The sequence below is a fragment of the Macaca nemestrina genome, chromosome 16 (assembly GCF_043159975.1).
Source record: "Macaca nemestrina isolate mMacNem1 chromosome 16, mMacNem.hap1, whole genome shotgun sequence".
Taxonomy (NCBI): domain Eukaryota; kingdom Metazoa; phylum Chordata; class Mammalia; order Primates; family Cercopithecidae; genus Macaca; species Macaca nemestrina.
Window position 1 is genome coordinate 32,680,337 of NC_092140.1, and position 25,461 is coordinate 32,705,797.

Sequence of the window (25,461 nt, forward strand, 5' to 3'; positions counted from 1 at the left end):
GGGTGGGACCAAATTCAAGAAAGCAAAACTTTCTCAAAAATACCTACCAGACTTTAATAAATGTCATTCACTATATATATGTATTATTTGGCCATGTGTAATGATAAAAGAATTTTTAAAAATGTGATAGTTTAGATAGAATTCACATATTGAAGAAAAGTAGGAGGCTAGTTGCTAGTTGCTGTATGAACAACTGGAAATATTGTCAAAAGACACAGTGAATTTTAAAGTGAGTCAGAGGAAGTCATACTCTCCTGGAAATGGCAATCAGAATCATTTGGAATGGTTTTCCATACTATATACACATTAACTTATTCATTATATTTGAGTTATTGTTCTAGATGGAACCTTTTTTTTTTTGAAATAGTAGTAATTCCTAAGGCATACAGAAGCATCACATATATTAAAACCATTAGACTAGATTTCAAATCTTTACAAACACAAAAATATATAGTTAGTATATTAAATAGAGTGACAGATTGTGCTTTTTAGGCACTTTCACTGTAATAGATGCCATGGTAACCAATCTCTACCTGTTAAATATTACTTCCATTCCATCATTTATGTTCTTGATGAAAGCATATTTTTGTACTGTCATTATGTGCCCTGTGAGTATATGATATATTAATATATCCCCACCCAGCTACAGAAGGATTTCCCAACCTTATATTAGAAAAGGCAGCACCTTGGTTCTTAGAAAAGAAAAAAAAATCAAACCATCTATTCTTCTAAATTACATAATCTCTTTGAACCGGCTTTCTTACAACATTCACAGGCACATGCACCATAGAAACACAAACTGTAGTTAACCTTTAGATTCTAAGGAGAAGAACTATCATAATTGTAAAGGGAAATGCATCTTGTAGAAACTCATATCTGTGAAACAAAAGAGAGTGTATTGTGTTTTTAAAGTAGATTTTATTTCCACCAATGACTCATTAAATGATCTACTTCCCAAAGAGGATATGAAGTTTCATTGGTTAAGAAAAAAATGGAAATCTCCTTTCTAGTGCATAGAACTATGATATTCCAAGTTGTTTTATAGAAATGAAGTACAGAATGGGAGAAAATTTTTGCAATCCATCCATCTGACAAAGGGCTAATATCCAGAATCTACAAGGAACTTAAACAAATTTACAAGAAAAAAACAACCCCATGAAAAAGTGGGTGAAGGATATGAACAGACATGTCTCAAAAGAAGACATTGAGGCAGCCAACAAACCTATGAAAAAAGAGCTAATCATCACTGGTCATTAAAGAAATGCAAATCAAAACCACAATGAGATACCAACTCACACCTGTTAGAATGGCAATCATTAAAAATTCAGGAAACAACAGATGGTAGAGAGGATGTGGTGAAATAGGAACACTTTTACACTGTTGGTGGGAGGGTATATTAGTTCAACCATTGTGGAAGACAGTGTGGTGATTCCTCAAGGATCCAGAACCAGAAATACCATTTGACCCAGCAATTCCATTACTGGGTATATACCCAAAGGATTAAAAATCATTGTACTATAAAGACACATGCACACGTATGTTTACTGCAGCACTATTTACAATAGCAGAGACTTGTTCCCATTGATGGGAACAAAAGCCCATCAGTGACAGACTGGATAAAGAAAATGTGGCACATATACACCATGGAATACTATGCAGTCACAAAAAAGGATAAGTTCATGTCCTTTGTAGGGACATGGATATAGCTGGAAACCATCATTCTCAGCAAACTAACACAGGAACAGAAAACCAAACACTGTATGTTTTCACGCATAAGTGGGAGGTGAACAATGAGAACACATGGACACAGGGAGCAGAACATCACACACCAGGGCCTGCAAGGGGTTGGGGGCTAGAGGGAGGAATAGCATTAGGAGAAATACCTAATGTAGATGACGGGTTGATGGGTGCAGCAAACCACCATGGCACGTGTATACCTATGTAACAAACCTGCACATTCTGCACATGTATCCCAGAAGTTAAAGTATAATATTTTAAAAAATGAAATGAAGTGGCTTTACACATTTGACAGATATGTGCCAGGCACTGGAAATACACAGTCCGACTACAGTTTTGAAAGAATACAATTTCTAATCTCATACTTTTTGAAATGAAAAGTGTTTATCCTGGATGAAATTTTTTCCTGATACAAAATAATCTGTATTACTTTTAACACACTTAATTGTTGTGACAAAATTCTTCATTGTTTTTCTGTATTCTAATCACATTGATAGCAGAAGTTATGGTTAATAAAAATAGTAAATATTTTTGAGCGCTTAGTCTTGTATTACATATACATGGGTTATACACGAACATGTATGATTTCATTTCAACCTCCAAAATCCCCTCTGAGATAGACATGGTTGTTGTCTCCTTTTTACAAATGTGGACACTAAGGCTGAAAATCATGAAGATACTGATTCTTGATGACACAGTAATAGGTGCATCTTGTATAAGAAACACTCCTTCTCATCAGAACCCTGGCTTTTAACCACTTCACTTCTATGTTCAACCTATTTTTTTGTTGTATTTATTGTTATTGTTACATTGTGTTTCTTAGCAAACAAGCTTAATTTCTGCCACCACAGACCATTAGTTCATTGTGTCGGCTTACTACATGGCAAAAATGGAGCTAAGTGCAATGCCCAGCAATGCTTAAGATAAAACCTGCCTGTGCACCTTCTGAGTGGGGAGAAAGGCAAGAATAGAGACAGTCGTGACTGATGCAAGTCCTTATGGGTTACATTTGTCCTGGTCTATCAGAGGGCACAAAATCCAGACTTGGACAAGTTCAGGATGGCTCAATGGAGGAATGCTGTCTAAAGTAACACATGAGAAAAGAGTTGGCATTTCCCAGAACTCCTACTTATGCAGGATGCAGAAAGTTTCCCTCCACACATATAACCTGTCTTATAAATTATTTCATTTATTATTTCTTCATTTGTACTTCTTTGGTATATGTGTGACCTATTATAAGGCTTGATTTCCAGAAATCAACATTAATTTCAACTCTTTCTTCCAAAATGTAATCTCAGTCTGCAAGAGTCCCTGTTATAAGGGAGTAATATGACATTGTGAATACAAAACCCTTTGCCTGCATCCCCTTTCCCTAGAATCTCTTCCTAACTTGTTTCTTCTTCTCTCTTAAACCTCCTAAACAGACTCAACATTCCATTTCCTATGTCCATGCAGGCATGTTCAAAATGAAGTTCAAAATGATTTACCAAATCTATTTTTGAATATCATGTAATTCAAGCCCCATATTGTGCAACATTACCAGAGTAATAGATTAAAATATAAATATCTTAGTGCTGTGTCAATCTCTGCACATATGTTAAAAGCTACTTTCAAAGACACGTTCTGTCACTTTATTTTTTTTCCTATAACCTTGGATGGAGACATTGTTGTCTCCCATGGAAAATCCATTCAACATTTCTTTAGGTTCCTGATACACTAATAACTAACTTTATTTTCCTCATTCTAACACATTTAGTGAAATTACCCCATTACCCCTTAATACATGTCAAAATCTCTCTGAAGCTTTCTATAAAAGTAAAGTTAAAGCTGAAAGGGATCTTAAAGTGCATTTAGACTAGATTATTTTTATTTTAGGCTAGTATATTTTATTTTGCAGATGAGGACAGCGTGATTTACAAATTAAATAATTTATTCAGAGTACAAAAGCTTTTACATGGCAGGCCTACAGCTGAAAGTAACTTCTTAGTTTTCTGATACAGTAAAATATTCATACTACTGGACCTTCTTCCCAACTTGTAAAATGAAGAGAAGGATTGATTTCTCACATACAGTTCCTGGATTTCTGTCTCACTGATGATATTTTTTAATGCAATACTTTTGGCTCTATATTTAATTCTTATGGGAAGTTATCTTTGGATAATATCTGGTCAACTAAACATGAGATAAAAAAACAACAAAAAAAATGGAATAAATAATCTTGCTACCATTTACAATGACATTTTAAGACAACACTGGATATAAATAATTGTTTCATTGCAGTTTTGTTCAGAATTTTGATTCCATTTAATAGGTTTAGAGAAAGTGAATGTGTGTTACACATTTTAGACTATGTTAATATTCATAAACTCTATTGCAATTACCGTTTCTTTTTCTTATTATAATAATGTGCCTAAATTTATTATAATTTACTTTACTCTCAAACTTACATGTGTCTAAAATATTTCCTCAGAAGAATAAGAAAACTGAATTGAGAGGTATTATATATTGTTAGATAAGTCACTTACTTTTCTCAGTCTGAGTGCATTAGTTCTCACATTGATATAAAGACATACCTGAGACTGGGTAATTTAAAAAGAAAAATGGTTTAATCTGCTCACAGTTCTGCAGACTGCACAGACTTCTGCTTCTGGAGAGGCCTCAGGAAACTCACAATCATGGCAGAAGATGAAGCGGAAGCAGGTACATCTTCGCATGGCTAGCAGGAGAGAGAAAAGGGAAAAGGAAGGTGCTGCACACTTTCAAACAATTAGATCTCATGAGAATTCTATCATGAAAACAACAAAGTGGAAGTCTACCGCCATGATTCAATCACTTCCCACTAGGCCCCTCCTTCAACACTGGGAATTACAACTGGACATGAGATTTGAGTGGGGACACAGAGCCAAGCCATATCACACAGTTATGTCATTTATTTAAAATAATAATAATAATTCATAAATTTGTGTGAGGATTAAGCAACAATGTAAGTGCATGTTAATTTATGAGCATATACAGAAAATATCAGGACTTATTCCTGAACAGCTGCTTTCCCCAAAATTCTGTATCCATACAAGGAACTACACAATTCTACACATTATTTTCTTCACTCTAGAATGTAATGTTAACACCTGGAAAGCCTCCTTTCTCCATCTTCTGAAAAAGAATTCAGAAGTTCCATCACTTTAGTCCAATAGCACATTATCTAGTCCTTTATTTAGGCAATCCTTTAATTATTTCTGTGTGTATTTCTCTCTTTGGATTAAGAGCTTCATGATGACTTATTTATATTGTCTTTGTGTGTGTGTTTCAATGTAAGACTGCAAGAAGTAGGTGCCTAAAGCAGACATTATAGGTGATCTAACAACATATTTATAACTTCTCACATCTTGCAGATGCAACTTTGTATTTAGAGCCTTTTCTATCATTTATATTCTGAAGTTAATATTTATTTCAATATCCATTTTACTTAATAATAGTCACAGTTCCATTTCACCCATTAAAGCAAACAAAAACAGTAGTAGAACTAAGGAAAGGCACAATAAATTTCTTATTTTTTTCCTTCTGATCCAGAACAACTCTTTACTTTATATATTAGTACATTCTCTGGTCTTAAGTCCCTATAAAAATTCTGTAAGCTATGGAGAGACTTTTGAAGAGTGATCAATGCAAGTTGGTATAGCAATCCAAAAGATTGGAATAGAGTACATAAAAAGGAGGTTATCATATTTTTCATCAATATGCTATTTAACTTTGGAATGTTATTTCTAAATTTTATAACTCTAAATACTGTTAATATATCAGTCAAATTATCCTTAGTCATATGAATAGTTATAGCACATTCACATATTCACTGCTACCTCCACTTTGTTCTTTACACATATTCTCATTTAATCTTCATAACTACCCTATGAGTTACATGCTACATTATTCTCATTTTACTGATGAGAAACTAGCACTGAAGGAAGTTGGAAAAACTGACCAAATCCACGTGGCTGTAAGTGATAAAACTGGATGGAGCCAATATTTAACTCCAGTCTCTGATTCCACATTTCAAGCTCTCAATCACCATTTGTTATTTTCTTAAATATCAGTATAAAAAAACCATGTTGATTAAATGTTTTGAGAAACTTATAAAATATATACAATCTTTTAAAATAAGGTATTTTGACTTACATTTTCTAAAAATTTAGGCTTGGCCAGGTACAGTCTGTAGTGCAGCCAGCACTTTGGGAGGCCACAGCAGGCAGATTGCTTGAGTCCAGTAGTTAAAGATCAGTCTGGGCTACATGGTGAAACCCTGTCTCTACAAAAAAAATACAAAAACTAGCCAGATGTGGTGATGTGCAACTGTAGTCCCAGCTACTCAGGAGTTTGAGGTCGGAGGATTGCTTGAGCATGAGAGATCGAGGCTAGAGTGAGCCATGATTGCACCACTGCATTCCAGCCTGGGTGACAGACCAAGGCCCTATCTCAAAAAATAATAAATAGATAAATAAATACATAACTTTAATCTTCCCTCAGATGGCCTTCTACACACCTACTTGTGTTGAAGTTTCCTTCACTTTAATGTAATACAAAGTATGAAAATGGAAAATCTACAGCAAAAAGTAATGAAGTCTTGGCTTAGTTATTTTTTCAAAACCTCTACTTTTAACTTTTTAAAATTTATGTTTTAAAACACTTTAGTCAGCATCCCAAGATCATCATCTCTAGCTGTGGTTCACAGTAACATGGGGTTTAACAATCAAAAGAAGTTTATTGATTAGCTATTTCAATCTTCCTTTTTTTTGCCATGGAAGGAAGCGAAACCCTAGAGAGGTGGTGAGCACACTGAGAAGTATAGGAGCTGTAACTGGACCCCAACTTCCCTGCTCAAGGACAGTGTGGATCTGAGATGCTGTCACTCTGGCTTCCCCTGAGAGATGATGGGCAGCCTCACTGAGAGTACTGAGCACTCAACACTAGCAGACACTTGGTATTTCAGACAAGCCCCCCATTCCACATTTTCATGAAGGAGCCTCAGGTTTGAAATGCTGCATTCTGAAAAATAACAGTAAAAGTTGGAAACCAAAAGGGTAGGAAGTAACACTGATAATAACCAGGAATGATACATTTTAAAAACAGTGTTTATTTGTAATTAGTTCTAGAGTTTTCAAAAACCTTTCGCTTTTCCTAACATTTAACAAAATTCTATACCAAACCAACGAATTAAATAGAACACATATTTTTATACCACTTGTTTTTAACAAATGAGAAAATTAGGACTTTCTCCAGATATCACAACCAGTAAGTCACTTGACCCCTAAAATGACTGTGTTTACTTCCTGTTCACCTCATAAATTTGTACTTCATATTCAGTTGCTCAAGACAGAAATTTAGTGATCCTTCTTAACTTGAGACCTTAAAGGAAGTGCTAGAATATTAAAGCCTCCAATTATTAAATATTTCCTGAGGTACTATGCAGCTATTCATAATAGCTGCCTACTAGTTAATTTTGCTGCTTACTATCCTCCTTTCACAGATAAGATTATTTAATGTGGGTACACATTTCTTTCAAATATGCATTCCTAGTGATGGCAAAAATAAAAAATACATAGTTATGGAAAAAATACCAAAAGAGTAATAAAAATTGAGTTTCTTATGACTTAGTAAACTAGGGAAATACCACATTTTATGCTAATTGACAAAATAGGGCATTTAAAAATTGCTGTTTTCTTAGACATGTAGCAATGTGCTTTCTAATGAAAAGAGAATGATTAACTCCATCTTTAATTGTCCAACCATTCTGCAACTGTCTTCTATCTTAGCCTCTAGGAGAAATGGCTCTACATGAATGAACAATACTCTGGCTTTAGAAGTTAAACTGAATATTTTTAATATATAAGGGAAGTTGGAAATAGAAACATTAATGCTTTTTATTTACTTCACTGGACTTTTCAAGCTTTAGTTTGTGTCTCTATATCAAATAACAAAGTAAGGCCAGAAAAATGAGAACTGCACAGTAGCATCAGAAAGGCAGCCCAAGTCAAACATACTTGAACCTTGATGCCAGCCATCTGGTGGACTATTCAAGGTTGTTTCGGGGAAGGGAGCTGTTAAACACCCATCATTTCCTGGCTTTATGACTCTGGCAAAGTCAGCATCTCAGTTTCTTAGTTTCCATTCTCTTGAACAAAATCTAAGATGGTGACATAAGAGGGCTTTCACACTGCCATTTTTTTGATGACAGACCTACTGCCTCTGAGAAGCTCTGTAGGCACAGAGACTGGAACACAAATAACTTCATTTGACAACCAGTTCAACTACTTACCACTGTAAGTTGCAGCTGTAAGTTGCAGCTCAGTATCTAGAACATGGAGTCTATTCACCACAATGTAAATACATGACTAAAATGTGGGAAAATAACTAAACCCTCAGACATACTCAGAATATATGCTTTCCATTTTATTTCTCTAACACAATGAATACATTTGTGAAAGTGAAGCTATTCTATTTCTCTTCATGTCATTTTTCTATCTACCTAAAAGGACTGTTGTTAAAATAAAAAGAGATAATACACACAAAGTGCATAGCACAAAGCTTGAAAACACAGCAGATTTCCAGTAAGTGGTAGTTTGTCTTCCCATTGCTTGAGAAGAAAGTTCAAGCTATTCAGAATGCTTGTTTAATCTATTTTCCCTGTATTCACTCTTTCTTGCAGTCCCATAAAAAGTCTCTCAAATCCTAGAGTCTTTACCATTCTGAATCCATTCATGTATCTGGGATTTTCCATTATTGCTCACTTCATATAAAACGCTGCCAATGCAACTCACACCACTGGCATAAAGGTGCGCCTGACTCAAGCTCCTTGTTCTTTACATTTCTATGCTCCTCATATGTCTATGATATTTACTTGGCACTCCCTTTACCATTCAATTTGGGCTTGTACATTATTTGCTATATGAAGGTGTTTTTTTCCCCCTGAAAGTAGGTATGCCATGTCTTACTATTCTATCTCACACAACAAAATTGCTTTTAAAACTAGTTATGGGTATAAGTGAAATTATTATTACCATCACTACTATCACCACTACTACCACAGTCACTATGTAGTTCAGATAGCTTTTCTACATCACTTATGATGTAGAATATTTATAAGAATTCAAAATTAAATGTATGCCTTAGGTAACACTGAGCTATCACAAAGAATATCTAAAGTTTTTTTATAAAACATGAATTTATTTGAAAAAAAAATTAAGCTCATAAAAGCAAAACTTCAGACACTAGACCATGTTCCTGAGTAAACAAAGTATCCTTTTCTCATCTTTGTTTACAGCAAGCAATTCTAGACTAAACTTTGTTGACTAGGAAGATGTTGATGGTCTTTTGCTGTACACAAATCATACATTTATTGTAAACACAATGAGGGAAGTAGGAAGTAACATCACCAAAAACAACACATAAAAGTAGACTGACCACTACATATTTTGACAAAGCAGGTAATTAGATTAACAAATGTTAAAGACAGTTTTACATCTAATGAGATAGCCTAAATTATAGAGACTATAACATCATTTCTGACTTTGCAATATCAAATGATACACAGATTTAATTCTCAACCAGAAACAGAAGCTCATGGAAGTTCTGCTTTAAAAAATAACGACTATGTTTGTATATATAATTAGTAAATGACCTATAGTACTATCCAGAGTCATTTGAGTTTTAATATTTTGAAGCTAAGGAAAGGAGTTAGTTTGTACAAGGTTTGACCTGACAGAATGAGGTAAAAGGAATGCTATTGTGAAATCCAGATACACATTTGAATTTTGCACAAAATTAAGACAAGTTTGAGAAAGATATTAATCATGGCTTTATACTTAAAAAATGCACACACTTAAAAGAATTTGCTGTTGCTCAATATTTGTAAGAAAAAAAGATGCAAAATATACTTTACTATGAACAATATTATATAGAGGTCTTATAGGTAAACACAAATATGAATGAATAAATCTACATGATTGCTAGTGCACTAAAAGGAAACACAATCTTAAAACCCAGAAAGATATCTAATACATTAATATTTTTGAAGGATTTATTATTATTTTGGTAATGTGGACAAACTCAAATTATTCATCACTGTTGTAGCACACATCAAAATATTAAATTGTTTGACTTTTTGTGGATTATGTGCCAATTTTGGTATCAACAACTTTTTTTTTCGCAAAAGTAATGCAAATAGGCATTGATGTCAGTGAACTAATGTCCCTGTCTTGACCATTTATTTAAAAAAACACCCTTTTCCAGGTTACCTACAAAACACAGTTCATGACTCTTTCCCTAAAAAATAAAAATGCTGCAAGTTTTTCTGTTACCAAAGACTGAGAAGCATCCAGGGTTTCTTTCTTGTTTTTAATGGTGAAATTGTTCAATATTAACCTGACTTTTTCAAACCCCCATACAGCTGATATTACATATACAATTTAAAAAAGGAGAGCAAGCCTAAAGAAAAAATAAGAGAAAAAGAAAAAAGAAATGAGAGATGTTACAGTTTAACATAATTTGAAACACAAAGTAAATATTAGAACACGTCTTTCTATTAAAAATGTGCTATATTTTACATGCATATTATTTTAAGAGGACATCTATTACATATGCAAACCAGAGAAGCACAGGTTGATCAGTCACAGAGACTGGTTTCATACAATTTCCCCACCTTCAAAAACTACCTAGAGAGAGAAAAAAATTACCTCCTTAATGTTTCAGCTTATGAAATTTAATGTCGATATTTCAAACTTAGTAATCTAATAAATTAAGGAGAATTTATGACCAAAGAGAACGTCAATACAGGGTCTTTTAGATTAAGATACAAGCTAGTGGTTAGCCAAATAGATAAATTTTAAAAGATACTGTCAAATCACTGTTTTAAATATCATATTATGTAAAGTAAAACAAACCAGTAAAACAGCAGGGTAAATAATTATGCAAAATCATCTAACATAAGCTAATTCATTACTCAATTCTGTTAATCATACCACAGTCAAACATTATTACAATTTTGGCAAACAATAAATAGTTTTCTCTTTGCTTTCAAGTTAGCTCTTGATTTTAGAAAATTAGAGTTCTCTTGTTTCATAAGTTTGTGTAAGTGCTATAGAAATTTAAAATTTCCAACTGGGTGCGATGGCTCATGCCTGTAATCCCAGTATATTAGGAGGCTGAGACAGTGGATCACGTGAGCCCAGGACTTCAAGACCAGCCTGGGCAACACGGCAAAATCCCACTTCCACACACAAACACACACACGCACAAAGAAAATTAGCTGGGGATGGTGGTGCACACCTGTAGTCCCAGCTACTCGGGAAGCGGAGATTGGAGGATTGCTTGAGCCCAGGAGGTGGAGGCTGCAGAGAGCCAAGAATGCACCATTGTTTGCACTCCAGCCTGGGTGAGGGCAAAAGACTGAGACTCTGTCTCAATAAATAAATAAATAAATAAATAAATAAATAAAGTAAAAAATAAATTTTCCTAGCAAATAAATTTTTTAATTACAAAGTATTCTTAAAATGTTCCAGGTATCACACTATGATAATATGTCTGATGTGAAATGCAAAAGGATGAGGTTTACATGATAAAATTATTTTCAATTCTTTTTTCTATTTTTAAAAATTATTTAAATTTTCTTAAAATTAAATTTGCATTTTTAAATTTAATTTTATTAAAATTAACATATCTCAAGAAATATATTAATGAAGAAACATTTTCCAGAAACCAAGAAAGCAGCATTCCAAGTAGAAAAAAGTGAGCTGTTTTTGACAAACCTGATGAAAATTAACATTTTGTCTAAGCAATTTTTGAAAAGCATGTCTAAATAAAACAAAATAGGATCTCTAGAGTATTTTAGAAACTAACAGTTACAAAAAATCAATTCACTATTGAGACATATTACAATATACCATTTTCATAAATGTGTCAGTACATGCATATTTTTCTCTTCCACTAAAGTTACTCAAGTTAGTAACAATAGAAAACTAGCAGATTTATGCTGAAACTTCCTCATGCTTTTCTACACACTACCCGGTAACACCACCCAGTAACAATCTACACCAAGCTTTAGGAAATTAGATTAAAGGTGTTGACAACTGGATAAATCATCTCCAAATAATTGAGACATAGTATTATTTTTTTAAAAAAGGAAAGAAAATGAAAACCTATTAAACATCTGTCCACAATCAACAAACCTGTAGCCAAGTAAAACGTCATGGCATTTATTTCCTTGCTGCTCATCTATGTCTTTTGGACAGTGATACAAATATTCACATGTGTTTTACTTGTTTGCTTAGCTAGATATTGAATAGCATTTAGAGGCAAATAAATACATTTAGAAATAATGTTTAAAAATTATTATATAATTGAATATACAAGTTGCTTTTGTGATTTTTTGGTCAAACATAAAATCGATGAAGCAAAGTGTGCAAACTAGAATAATTTTTATCTTGTTGTTTGAGAAAAATTGAGACTCCACCATTGCTGCAGTAAGAGGAATTTTAACATGTTGTCACTGAGCCAAAGCAATGCCGGAACAGCTCTGTCTGTAGTCTCAGGCCAGGGAACATTTTCCATTCTATAACTCATTCCCCAGATGCGTGATCATACCTCATACACACAGAAAACAGAACAATAAGCCCTTAAATATGCTTGCGGGCAGTTTTTCACAAGGGCAAGATTACAAGAGAACATGCCTGCTTAAAGAATTATTCCTTTGTTTTCCCCACTTGTTCTCAAATTATCCATTTCCAATAGCACTAAAATGTGTGGAAAATATCCCTCAGATGGTCAATTTATTTGGAAATCATTTTACCTGTGTTTGGACACTAAGTTTTCACAGGCTCAAAATTCAAGTGTGCTTTAGTATGTTGTATTGTTTTGTATTTTTTTCCACCACGCGCATTTTTTTTTTTTTTTTTTTTTTGCTGGTGGGACACTCCTCCGCCCGCAAATGGGAGCTTTCTATCTATTGCTGTTGTATAGCTAACTGTGAGTCCAAAGAAGAAAACGTCTTTTCCTATAACTTCTGAAGTTAATGCTGTAAAAATGAATAACTTTTTCACAGTCTCATGGGGAGACTGTGCTCTCAGGGCCATCCAGGCATTCTGGGACTTTTGTCAATGTGTTTCTGGAAAGGATGCTTATGAAATAATTCAGATCGACATCCAGGGTTCTTAGAGCAGGCTCCACTTAGACTAGCAGACATCATTTTTGCCAAGGAAGACTATTTTCTAGATTTATAAAAAGCTTTATAAAGAACATTTTGTTGTAACAGTGACTAATAAAATGTAAAAACCAAAAAGAACCCAGCATCTGCAATAAAGAGCTATACCTTTTGGGAAATTTTGAATGTAACTGAGGATCAACCATGTTGTACGATTGTGTGATTTCTACTCATATAGAACACAAAGTGAATGCTGCCCTTCTTCAGCTGTGCAACACGTTGATACCAAACTACATTTTCAGCAAGTAATTTGCAAATAAATAGCAGTAGTTTCCTCTCAATCGCTGTGGTTTTTTATACATTGAAGGGTTTTGAAAATGTATATACTCTTCCAAGTTATGAGGGACACCATTACATTTTGAAGTCAAAACGCCACATTTCAGTAAAGTTTCCAGTCACTTAAAGTTATTATTGACAGGGATATATATATATATATATATATATAGTAATAACAATAAATTTTGTGATTATATATTAACATGAGTGCACTTAGTATCATATACTATTCAATGAAAATAGTTTTAAAATGCTGTCTAGGATATAAGCAGGTGTATATATAATGACCATAGGGCCCGGAGGACAAATAGATTTTGCCATGATGGAAATTGAGCTCAGGTAAGTCATCTAAAGGATTTAAAATTTTTTCACTTTGTTCCTCAGGATTCAGATTGTGGTCAAACTAATTAAATATGCTGATAAAAATAAATGTTTACACAAATTAATTATCAAAAAACTATAAATAATCAAAATGGCCCAAAATGGCCCATCAAACCCCATTGACAGTCTCTGACTCTAAGACATTTATATTTAAAATATAAATCAGAGAAGCTTAAAGGCTGAAGTCTAGTGTCAAAGTCATCTAAGTGGTTAAACATAGATGTCCTCTAGGTTACATCAATGCCTACTCTGACATGCCTATGAGCAGTAATTCTCTCACTTCACTAACCCCATCTATAACATAGGAATGACGATGAAAATGCTTTGGCCAGAACACAAATTCTAAACCACTCAGCAAGACATTGTTTTCTTTTTGAACAGGTTCCAGCAGATATTTTTAGTTTTAATTCTCTCCACTCCCCCAAAATCCATGATTGAGATAACCATAAGTTCTGGTTTGTATAGGACAGTTTCTGGTTTCACCTATTGTCCTGATGTTGTTGTTAATGATGCTCCGTTTAATTCCTAAAAGCTTCCCCACTTAAATAATAAAGTTGTAGCTGCTTTGTTAAGGTATGATTGATGTACTAAAGCCGTAAATATTTAGCATATACAATATAATGTGTTTGGAGATAGGTGTATACCTGTGAGGCCATCAGACCATTGTCATTATCAATGTCATAATCTTATCCAGTATCTTCACAAATTTCCCCCAGCCCCATTTATTGCTGTTTCTAAAAACAAATTTATTTTTTTCTTTTTGGGGTATGAGCACTTGACATAAGATCTACCCTCTTAGCAAATTTTAAAGCATTTAATACAATATTAATTATAATATTGCTAATCACCAGGCATGTAATCTATGTTGTACAGATTGTCAGATGTTTATTTTACATAACTGAAACTTTGTACCTTCTCACCCACACCCCCATTTCTCCTTCCTTCTAGTCCGTTGTAATCACCATTCTACTCTCTGCTTCTATGTGTTTCATCACTTTAGATTCCACGTATAAGAGAAGTCATGCAGTATTTGTCTCTCTGTACCTGGCTTATTTCACTTAGCATAATGTCCTCCAGATTAATTCATGTTGCCAGAAATGGCACAGTGTCTTTTTTAAGTAGATAATAAATTACTTTGGAACAATATATCTCACACCCCACCTTGATTATTTTTACCTTTGTGGTTTTGCATGTTCTGTTTCGACCCTTTTCTCTGTGAAATTCTTTCTGATGTCCTTAACCATCCTACTCTTCAAATCAAAGTCGAGCTGTGAATTAGAGGACATTGGTGAATAGGTGATGTTTGTGTTTGCCCAGTGCTGCCCCCCAGCCTTCTTCTGTAATAGCATCCAAAATATCCTTTGTGGGTCTTTGCTTTCCTCAGTCCATGTGACCTTGTCTCCAGATACAGGGCTGAGCATATGATCCAAGCCTGACCATCTGGAACATCCAGGCTTTAATGATTAGTCTGGGCTGGGCATGTGATCCAGATACAAACAAACAGGGTAGTCCCAGGATTCCCAGCAGCCATCTGACCACACCAAGGCAAAACCTACTTTGGAGCAATTCTTCTCTAAGTGTAATCTTTGGACCAGCAGCACCATGACTTGTTAGGTATGAAAATTCTCAGGCCCGACTCTAGACATATGAAACAAAAACTCTGGAAATGGAATGCTTGTATTTTTGCTGATGTGACTTTACTTAGAGACTCTCTCTGCTTACTATGTTCTTTCCCCTTTGCTGGAATTTTTAGTTTGGTTCTTTCTTTCAGAACCACATCAAACATTTTCTTTTTCAGGAAACCATTCTTAATTTTTTAAATTATTGTCTTCAACTTTCATTTTTACTTTATATGTGCAATTTTCAATCTTTAACGTGAGATGTCCTGCAACAGTGTTATTTATATGCATACCTCATTTACCCCATCAGCTTAAAGTTACCCAAAAACAAAAGACAGGCTTTTCCATGATTGAGTCTGCAATCATAGATATTGATGAATGAACAGATGAATGATTATCTCTTGTTTAAAAGATTAAGGTGGATGGATTAATAGAAGAGCTCAAAACAACTTTTTCTGGTACAAAGTATTTTAAAAGTCTTAGTGTTCTTTTTTAATGTTCCTTAGAGATTAATAATTTATAAGACTACTTAATGCATTTAGCTCCTGAAAAATGGTTTATATTTTTAGGTTATTAGATAATGGAGTTTTATCTTGATATCCATTTCACATCAATGGTTACGACATTATGGGCCTTTCAGAAGCTGAAACAGAAAGAGAGTTAGACAAGAAATTGTTAAAACTGAGCCTGACTCCAAGAATAAGCTATTTTATGCATGGACATAGCACCCAACTCCTCTGTACCTCAGTGTCTCCTCAGCAAATTAACACATCTCTATATCCATATTATCAAGTGGCTAATGAACAAGGCAAGCTACCACATATGTTGAAATTTAGATGACTGAATAAAGAAATATATACACATACCTATGTGTACACACACACACATACATGCACAATAGTTGTATAGTTTACCTAGAATTGGATATATCTGGGGTTGCATTAAATATTGGAATTGAATTCTATTGATAATTGAATAAATATGTCACAGAGTTGCAGTGATTATGATAAAGTTAGATGCAGCAGTTTAGAAAGAATATTGAGTGAGAAGTCCTCTTTCTAACACCCAAACTGTTTTGCTTAAATTAAAAACAACCTATAATCCCAGTTGCTAGGGAGACTGAGGAAGAGAATTGCTTGAACCCGGGAGGCAGTGGTTGCAGAGCCAAGATCACGCAACTACACTCCAGCATGGGTGACAGAGTGAGATTATGTCACAATGGAAAAAAAAAGAAAGAAAGAAAGAAAGAAAAAGGAACAGGAATCAAAATAAAAAGGACTGGAAACCATTGAGAATCAAAAGTATTGTGTGGGTTATGTACCAAAAGTTGCACTCTGTCTAAAATTATCAAAGGATCCAGGGCATCTTTCGCTGGATGAACTGGATCAATCAATAGAAATGTGCTTTCATACATGTTGGTATATATTAGGAAGTAAGAAGTATTTGGAAATTAGCTTACATATTGCAGATATAAATGAATTGAGATATTAAACTTGAATGATGATCTTGTGAATTAACAGCTGGTGGTATAAAAAACATGAGGCCAGGTGCGATGGCTCACACCTGTTAACACAGCATTTTGGGAGGCCGAGGTCAGAGGTTTGCTTTTACCCAGGAGTTTGAGATTAGCCTGGGCAACATAGTAAGACCTTGTCTCTCTCTAAAACAAAACAAAACAAAACAAAACAAAACAAAACACCCTTAAAAATAGCCGAGCATGGTGGAGCATGCCAGTAGTCCCAGGTACTTGAGAGGCTGAGGTGGGAGGATTGCTTGAGCCTAGGAAGTCAAGGCTTCAGTGAGCCATGTTTTTGCCACTGCTGCACCCCATCCTGGGCAACAGGGTGAGACTGTATCACAACAAAATAAACAAAACATGAGAAACTCTTAAAGAAGTAATATAAATATGCCAAGCAGAGATGTCACCTTCAATTAAGAAAAGGCTTAGGAAGAAGGCTAAATGTCTGACTTTGACTATTTATATGGAAAAAACATATCAGGCCTAGGAATGGGAAAACATAGCCTCCGCTTTATTTTTCTCATTTCACATTCATTTATCATTAATTCTTAAGTATTTATTGAATGCTAATATTGTGTCAGGCACCTTGTTAAGAAGTGGGGAGGCAGTAATGAAGGATATGGAAATTCTATGCCCTCAATAAAGTTAATATGTTATTAAATGTTTACTTTTTTAAAAGATCTTATTTTTTTTAGATAAGTTTTAGATTTACAACAAAATTAAGGGGAATACACTGAGATTTACGATATACCCACTCCCCGAACACATGCATAGCCTTCCCCATTATCAACATTTCCCCAATAGAGTGCTACATTTATTATAATTGATAAATCTACATTGATGCATCATAACCACCCCTTGTCCATAGTTTACATTAGGCTTCACTCTTGCAGTTGTGTATTCTATAGGTTTGGAAAAATGAATAATGGCATGCATCCATCATAATAGTATCATAAGTGTATGTTCAATGCCCTAAAAATTATCCTGTGCCCTACTTATTTATCCCCATCCTCCCAAAACTGAAGGCCACTAATCTTTTCATTGTTTTCAAAGTAGTGCTTCTTCCAGAGTGTCATATATTTGGAATCATACAGTATGTAGCCTTTTCATATTGGTGTCTTTCACTTGGTGATGTGTATTTAAGATTCCTCCCTATGTTTTCATAGCTTGATAGCTCATTTCTTTTTAAACCTGTATAGCATTCCAGTGTCTGGATGTGCCATACTTTTTTTATCCATTCACCTACTGAAAGATATCATGGTTGATTCTAAGGTTTAGCAATTATGAATAAAACTTCTGTAAACATTCATGGTCCGGTTTTTATGTGGACATGTTTTTCGTTATTCGGGAGTAGATTTGAAGGAGTTCAATTGCTGTGTCATACGACAAGAGTATGTTTTATTTTGCAAAAATCTGCCATTTTCTTCCAAAATGAATGTACTATTTTGCATTCCTACCAGCAAAAAATAAGAGTTCTTGAGAGTCTACATCCTTGGCAGCATTTGGTGTTATCAGCATCCTGGGGTTTGGCCATTCTATTAGGTATGTAGTGGTATCTCATTGCTGTTTAAATTTGTGTTTCCCTAATGTGATATGATGTGGGCAATATTTTCATATGCTTATTTTTCTTCTGCATATCTTGTTTGATGATGTGTCTGTTAAGGTCTTTGGCCCATTTTATAATCAGGTTGTTTTCTTATTGTTGAGTTTTAAGATTTCTTTGCATATTTTGAATAGCAGTCTTTTATCATATGTCTTCTAAAAATATTTTCTTCCAATCTGTGGCTTGTCTTCTCATTCTGTTGACATTGTCTTTCACAGAAGTTTTAATTTTAATGAAGTTTACCTTATCAATTATTTATCAATTATGTAGACATTTACTTGTTCCAGCACTATTTGTTTTACAAAACTATCTTTGCTCTATTGTACTTCCTGTCATCTTTTCCAAAGTATATTTAACTCTGTTTCCTTGAGTCTATTTCTGGACTGTCCTGTTGCACTGATCTATTTGTCTCTTCTTTCTCTAGTACTATATGTCTCAATTACTATAGCTTTCTAGCCAGCCTTAAAGTTGGGTAGTGTCAGTCCTCCAGCTTTGTTCTTCCCTTTCAATGTTGTGTTGACTATTCTGGGTCTTTTGCTTTCCATATAACTTTAGAATCTGTTTGTTGACATCCACAAGATAACTTGTTGACATTTTTCTTAGGATTGAGTTGAATCTAAAGATCAAGTTGAGAAGAAATGACATTTTAACAATATGAATTCTTCATATCTATAAATATGGAATATTCCTCTATTTATTTAGTTCTTTGATTTCCTTCATTAGAATTCTATAGTTTTCCTTATACAGATCTTGTGTATATTTGTTAGATTTTTACCTAAGTATTTCATTTTAGGGGATACTAATATAAATGAAATCATGTTTTTAATTTCAAATTCCACTGGTCTGCTGCTAGTATGTAGGAAAGTAATTAACTTTCATATATTAACCTTGTACCCTACAACCCTGCTATAATTGCTTACTAGCTCAAGAAGTTTGGGGGTCAGTCAGTTCTTTTGGATTTTCTTCATGCACAATCTTATCATCTGTGGACACAGATAATTTAATTTTTTTTCTCATATGTATACTTTTATTTCCTTTTCTTAACTTTATTAGCTAGGATGAGTGTTTAGTTTTTGAGTTTTAATATTCTCTTAATTAATAAAGATTGTAGAACTACTAAAATCAAGATCGTGGACTCCATTTAGCTATATTATGAACAAATTGCCCTGCACTTACAAGGGAAACCTAATTAGTATGGGCTGCAAAGTCCATGATCTTCTGCTTGTCTCTCAACTCAGCATCCCCTTTTGCACTTCTCCTAACCGCATGCAATAGGCTAGTTACAACAAACTTCATGTAATTTATCGAATTATTTCACTGTGTGATTTTCTACCTGAGATTGGTAAAGACAACATGTATTACTATCTAGCCAGTAAAATAAAGCCAAAAGAAAAGAAATAAGCCACTATTCACAAATGATTGTACACAGAAAATAAAAACAATTCTATAAATAACCTATGTGAATTAGTATGTGAACCTGACAAGGTGAACAAATATGATAAAAGGATTCCTATATATCCTACCAAAAATTAGAAAATTAAATTTTGAAAAATGTCATTTAAAACCATACAAAATTAGAAACTAGGTATCTAATTGTTATCTAATAAACAATGTGTCATATCTGTCCAAAGAAAACTAAAATTAACTTTGCTACATAAGGTACAGTATAATTGAATAAAGAAATATGTAATGTTCATGAATTGAAGGATTCAATGATGTAAAAATGCCTATCATTCCCACACTGGTCCGTGAAGTCAATGCAATCTGAATCACTTTAACAGAATTTTTTTTGTATATGAAAATTTACCAGTTGTTTGATATATTCAGTCTGGCAAAATTTATCAGGCTATACACATATAATTTATTGTACATGTGCTGTACTTTAGTATTTTACAATCTAAGATATATATATTTCTGAGAAAGAAATGAATTTATTTCATTCGCAATTACTTTTCTCTATGGAAATTTTTTTCCAAATACCTGAGAACATGGTCTCAACTGTGTATATGTTTGTTGCTGCAGCATTTACACAAGGTGTGGACTATAACCTTCTTTTTAGTCCTGCTCTGAAATGAGATCTGGTGAGATATACTTTCTGGCATTTATAAATGAGAATAAAAGGAACTTTTAATACAAACTTGTCCTGAAAGAGTTATTAACCTGTTAAAATCTCCTAAGTCATATGTTTCCATTCTATATAACATTTTTCCCATTTTTAAAACAGTTCATCCTATAAATTATCACATTAAATAACTAAAACTTGTACAACTTGAACTCTTTGGAGAATTTTACGCAAGTAAACAAGATAATAGATGTTTTAGAAAATCAGTCAAAACTTAGCCCAGATATTAGCTGAGGTTACCTTGTCCTTTGAGATTTAGATCAAGCTGACTCAAGTCATTATGACAAGTGTTATGAAATACCCAACATTCTAAGTAAGGTTTCTCTCAGTTTCCTGGGGTATTATTGTGTTTTCACTCTGATTTCCTGCTTCCCTTGTGCTCAACATCTTTTGTGTCTTGCATACTAAGACTGTTCCCTTTTATCTAATCTGCATTTTTCCAGTCTTTTTGTGTGCTGCATGAATTTGCATCCAAATAAAGGACTAATTTTTATTTTTAATGATTAATAGTGACTTGTGGTTAAAATGTGTATTGAGCTTTAAAAATCATCTAAATCTGTCTCTGTTTCTCCCAAAAGGATACTGGAACTCAATCTAGGACAGTCAGATAATCAGATGCCCTAAAACAATATAATACTAATAATGCTTAATATGTTTTTCATCTTTTTTTTTTTTTTTTTTTTTTTGAGACAAGAGTCTCGCTCTGTCACCCAGGCTGGAGTACAGTGGCACCATCTCCACTCACTGCAAGCTCCACCTCCCGGGTTCAGGCCATTCTCCTGCCTCAGCCTCCGGAGTAGCTGGGACTACAGGCGCCCACCACCACGCCCAGCTAATTTTTTGTATTTTTAGTAGAGACGGGGTTTCATCCTGTTAGCCAGGATGGTCTTGGTCTCCTGACTTCATGACCCGCCCGCCTTGGCCTCCCAAAGTGCAGGCGTGAGCCACCGCGACCGGCCCGGTTTTTCATCTTTAACCAGCATTAAGGTGGACCAATAATCACGTGAGATATATATTCTAATGATAAAGTGTCCACTTTAAAATACCACATTCCGAGTATCTCTAACGATTTAGAGTAAGTACCATTTACAAAGAAAACAAAATTCCAGTTCCTTTTATATTCAATACCTGATATAATTATATTCACGTAACTAGTAAATTTATCACTTAATTTAAGCTGTTATTTCAGGTAATTTGTATTCTTAAATGAATCTCTAACATAAAAATTTTTATAATGAAATGTATAGATACTTTGGTTAGAATTCTGATCAAACACCAAAGAAAAATCTGTAAAACTCAGCCCAATGCTTGATCTCCAGGTTTACATATATATAAAACTCCAGAAGGCGAAAGACATCCAACCTAAAATTTAGTAAAGCATAACCACCTTCCTTAGACACAGAGTCTTCTACAAATGTCTAAAGGTCCTGTTCCATGCTTTAAAATTATCAAATTAGTAGAGGCAGGAGGCAGACAAAGGTCTAGGCACATAGAGAAGGTTCCCTAGAGAATCTCCAACCCACCTTCCAGATATCTATACACCAGATATTTTGTATAGATAAGGGAACATGCACAGAGGGCTTGCCTGGGCATGCCCACCATAGACTGGAGGCCCACATGCACTGCGGGAATGGGGCGGAGTCACCAGGAATTTGTACCCTATGCAGGGGAGAAGCCTGGCCTCTTCAGCTCATGTGGTGGCCCTGGTATTCATTTTGGGAGTTGGAAACTTGCTTACAGGACCCCCTGTCTTTGCTGAGAGCTTTCCTTTCACTTAATAAATTCCACACTCATAACCCTTCAATGTGTCCACATGCCTAATTCTTCCTGGTCATGAGAAAAGAACCCAGATTAGCTGAGCTAAGGAGCAAAAAATTCTGCATCAGTTGCATCCTGAGGTATTGCAAGATATGGGAAAATACACTGCACCTCACAAAGTAATACATTTAAGATCTTAAAAATAATAAATACCACAATTTAATTGATTACTTTATGACTTGCCCATGTATACTAACATGTTCAGCAGACTATTCTTGTTGAAGTCCCTCTTAGAAAGGTTCTCCCGAGAATGGTACCTTAAAAAATATATATATATATATGACTCCTTTTATTCCTCCTTCACCTCCTCCTACTTCTTATTTTTCTTTCAATTGTTCAATTTTTTCCAGGAATAACAGAAATCAGTAATTAGCAAATATAGGATACTATTTAACCAAGCTTTCTCAAGCAAACATGTAACAAAATATTAACAGACATAGACCTCTGCTCGCAGCATTCTAAAACCTCTAGTGCTTAACAAATTCAGATAAGTTATTCAAGATCTAGATTTTGGGAAATCCCACAGCAGCTACAGAAGAAACATGTAGCTACATTATATACAACGAACCCATTACTACAGCACAGACTGACTTAAAACACACCTTGTTCAGCTCCAAATTGTTGGTTAGCTTTTGTAACTTATTCAATTGAATACTGTTTAAAAACAACAGCGGCAAGAAAGCAGCTTTCTATTGTTTACACAGAAACATTCTAATATATGAGTGTGGAAAGTTTCACCATAAAGGGATGTAAAATTATACCATGAGTCACCAAAAGAAAGCTGATGAAGCTTTCTTAATACTTGAAAAAATAGGCTTTAAGGCACAATCTTTATTTAAAACAAGAAGAGTCACTTCATAATGATAATGTTTTGTCACTTCTCCAGGAAGATAATAATATACACTTATCTATACTTAATAATAGGGATTTAAATTATACAAGCCAGAATTTAATAGAACTTAAAGGAGAGATAGACAAATTCACAATAATAGTAAAAATTGTTATCGAATAATTGTAGAGTATGTAAAGAGCAAATTGATAAAGACACAATTTGAAAAATGTATTTCCTTGATATAGACATAGAATGCTACCTACCAAAAACATAATATAGCAAAGCATTATTTTAGGTACATATGTAGGAAACATTTTGCAAAAATTGATAAAAAGGATGATCATATGGTATACAATACAGAACACCTTTAAAAATAGCAAAATATTGAAATAACAGGGAGTTTTCTCTCTGATTATAATTCAATTCTACTTGAAATCAAAAGAAAAATATTAGAAAATGTTCATATGTATTTAATATGAAAAGTCATTTTCTAAATAATCTACATATCAGAAAAGACATCTTAGAAGACAATAAGAAAGTTTTGAAATAAATTACTGTAAAACTGTACACACCAATATCGGATCTATGTATTGAAACAGTAACTTATAGGAGCACTTAGAGCAGGGGTGTCCAATGTTTTGGCTTCTCTGGGCTACACTGGAAGAAGAAGAATTGTCCTGGGCCACACATACAATATACTAGCACTAACAATAGCTGATGAGCTAAAAAAAAAAATTGCAAAAAAAAAAATCTCAAAATGTTTTAAGAAAGTTTATGGGTTTGTGTTGGGCTGCATTCAAAGTCGTCCTGGGACTTGTGTTGGGCAGCTTAACTTAGAGTCTTAAATGCATACTAAAAGAGAAGAAAGGCTAGCACCAAGATGCTAAGCATCTATCTTAATATTAGTATTTTACAGAAAGGACACTGAAATAAAATAAAACACCAAAAGAAGGTAATATCAGAGGAGAAATTAAATAAATAGAAAATAAAACAAACAGGCACGGTGGCTCACACCTATAATCCCATCACTTTAGGAGGCTGAGGCTGGCAGATCGCTTGAGCTCAGGAGTTTGAGACTAGCCTGGATGTGTCCAGAATTGGTTCCTTCCAGTGGGTTCTTGGTCTTGCTGACTTCAAGAATGAAGCTGCAGACCCTCGCGGTGAGTGTTATAGTTCTTAAAGGTGGTGTGTCTGGAGTTTGTTCCTTCAGCTGTTCAGATGTGTCTGGAGTTTCTTCCTTCCAGTGGGTTCGTGGTCTTGCTGACTTCAGGAGTGAAGCTGCAGACCTTCCCAGTGAGTGTTACAGCTCTTAAAGGTGGCGGTGTGCCTGGAGCTATTTGTTCCTCCCAGTGGGTTCATGGTCTCGCTGACTTCAGGAGTGAAGCCACAGACCCTCATGGTGAGTGTTACAGCTCATAAAGGTGGAGTGGACCCAAAGAGTGAGCAGCAGCAAGATTTATTGTGAAGAGCGAAAGAACAAAGCTTCCACAGCCTGGAAGGGGACCCGAGTAGGTTGCTGCTACTGGCTGGGGTAGCCAGCTTCTATTTCCTTATTTGTCCCTGCCCACGTCCTGCTGATTGGTCCGTTTTACAGATCACTGATGGGTCCCTTTCACAGAGTGCTGATTGGTCCATTTTACAGAGTGTTGATTGGTGCATTTACAATCCTTCAGCTAGACACAGAGCACTGATTGGTGCATTTACAATCCTCTAGGTAGATAGAAAAGTTCTCCAAGTCACCACTCAACCCAGGAAGTCCAGCTGGTTTCATCTCTTAATCCCCCCTCTAAACAGGACATCCCAACTGCAGTTGGGAATTGGGTGATGACCACTCTGGCTACTTCCTGCTGGATAGGGGCAAAGAAGGGTTCCTGCAGTTGTAGTGTCCTGCAGAAGGGAACTCTTTAGGTCAGTGAAAGGGCCAGCAGGTCGGTCCAGGGGTCCTTGGTAGAAGTTGTTAGTGGAGCTCATTTGGGGTTCCATTTGTAAGACCATCTGCAGCTTGACTTAAATGTTAGACCTAAAACCATAAAAACCCTAGAAGAAAACCTAGGTAATACCATTCAGGACATAGGCATGGGTAAGGACTTCATGTCTAAAGCACCAAAAGCAACGGCAACAAAAGCCAAAATTGACAAATGGGCTCTAATTAAACTAAAGAGCTTCTGCACAGCAAAAGAAACTACCATCAGAGTGAACAGGCAACCTACAGAATGGGAGAACATTTTTGCAATCTACTCAGCTGACAAAGGGCTAATATCCAGAATCTACAAAGAACTCAAACAAATTTACAAGAAAAAAACAAA

General features: G+C 34.7%; 1 long non-coding RNA gene across 1 annotated transcript in view; it reads right to left on the bottom strand.

Annotated features, from left to right (window-relative positions):
* The window catches only part of LOC105481693 (uncharacterized), a 722,106-nt gene that overhangs the window by 150,992 nt on the left and 545,653 nt on the right, over positions 1-25,461 (bottom strand). Inside the window, exon 16 of the long non-coding RNA XR_011614711.1 lies at positions 4,356-4,453. This is a non-coding gene — a long non-coding RNA (uncharacterized lncRNA). The remainder of the gene's footprint in view (positions 1-4,355; positions 4,454-25,461) is intronic.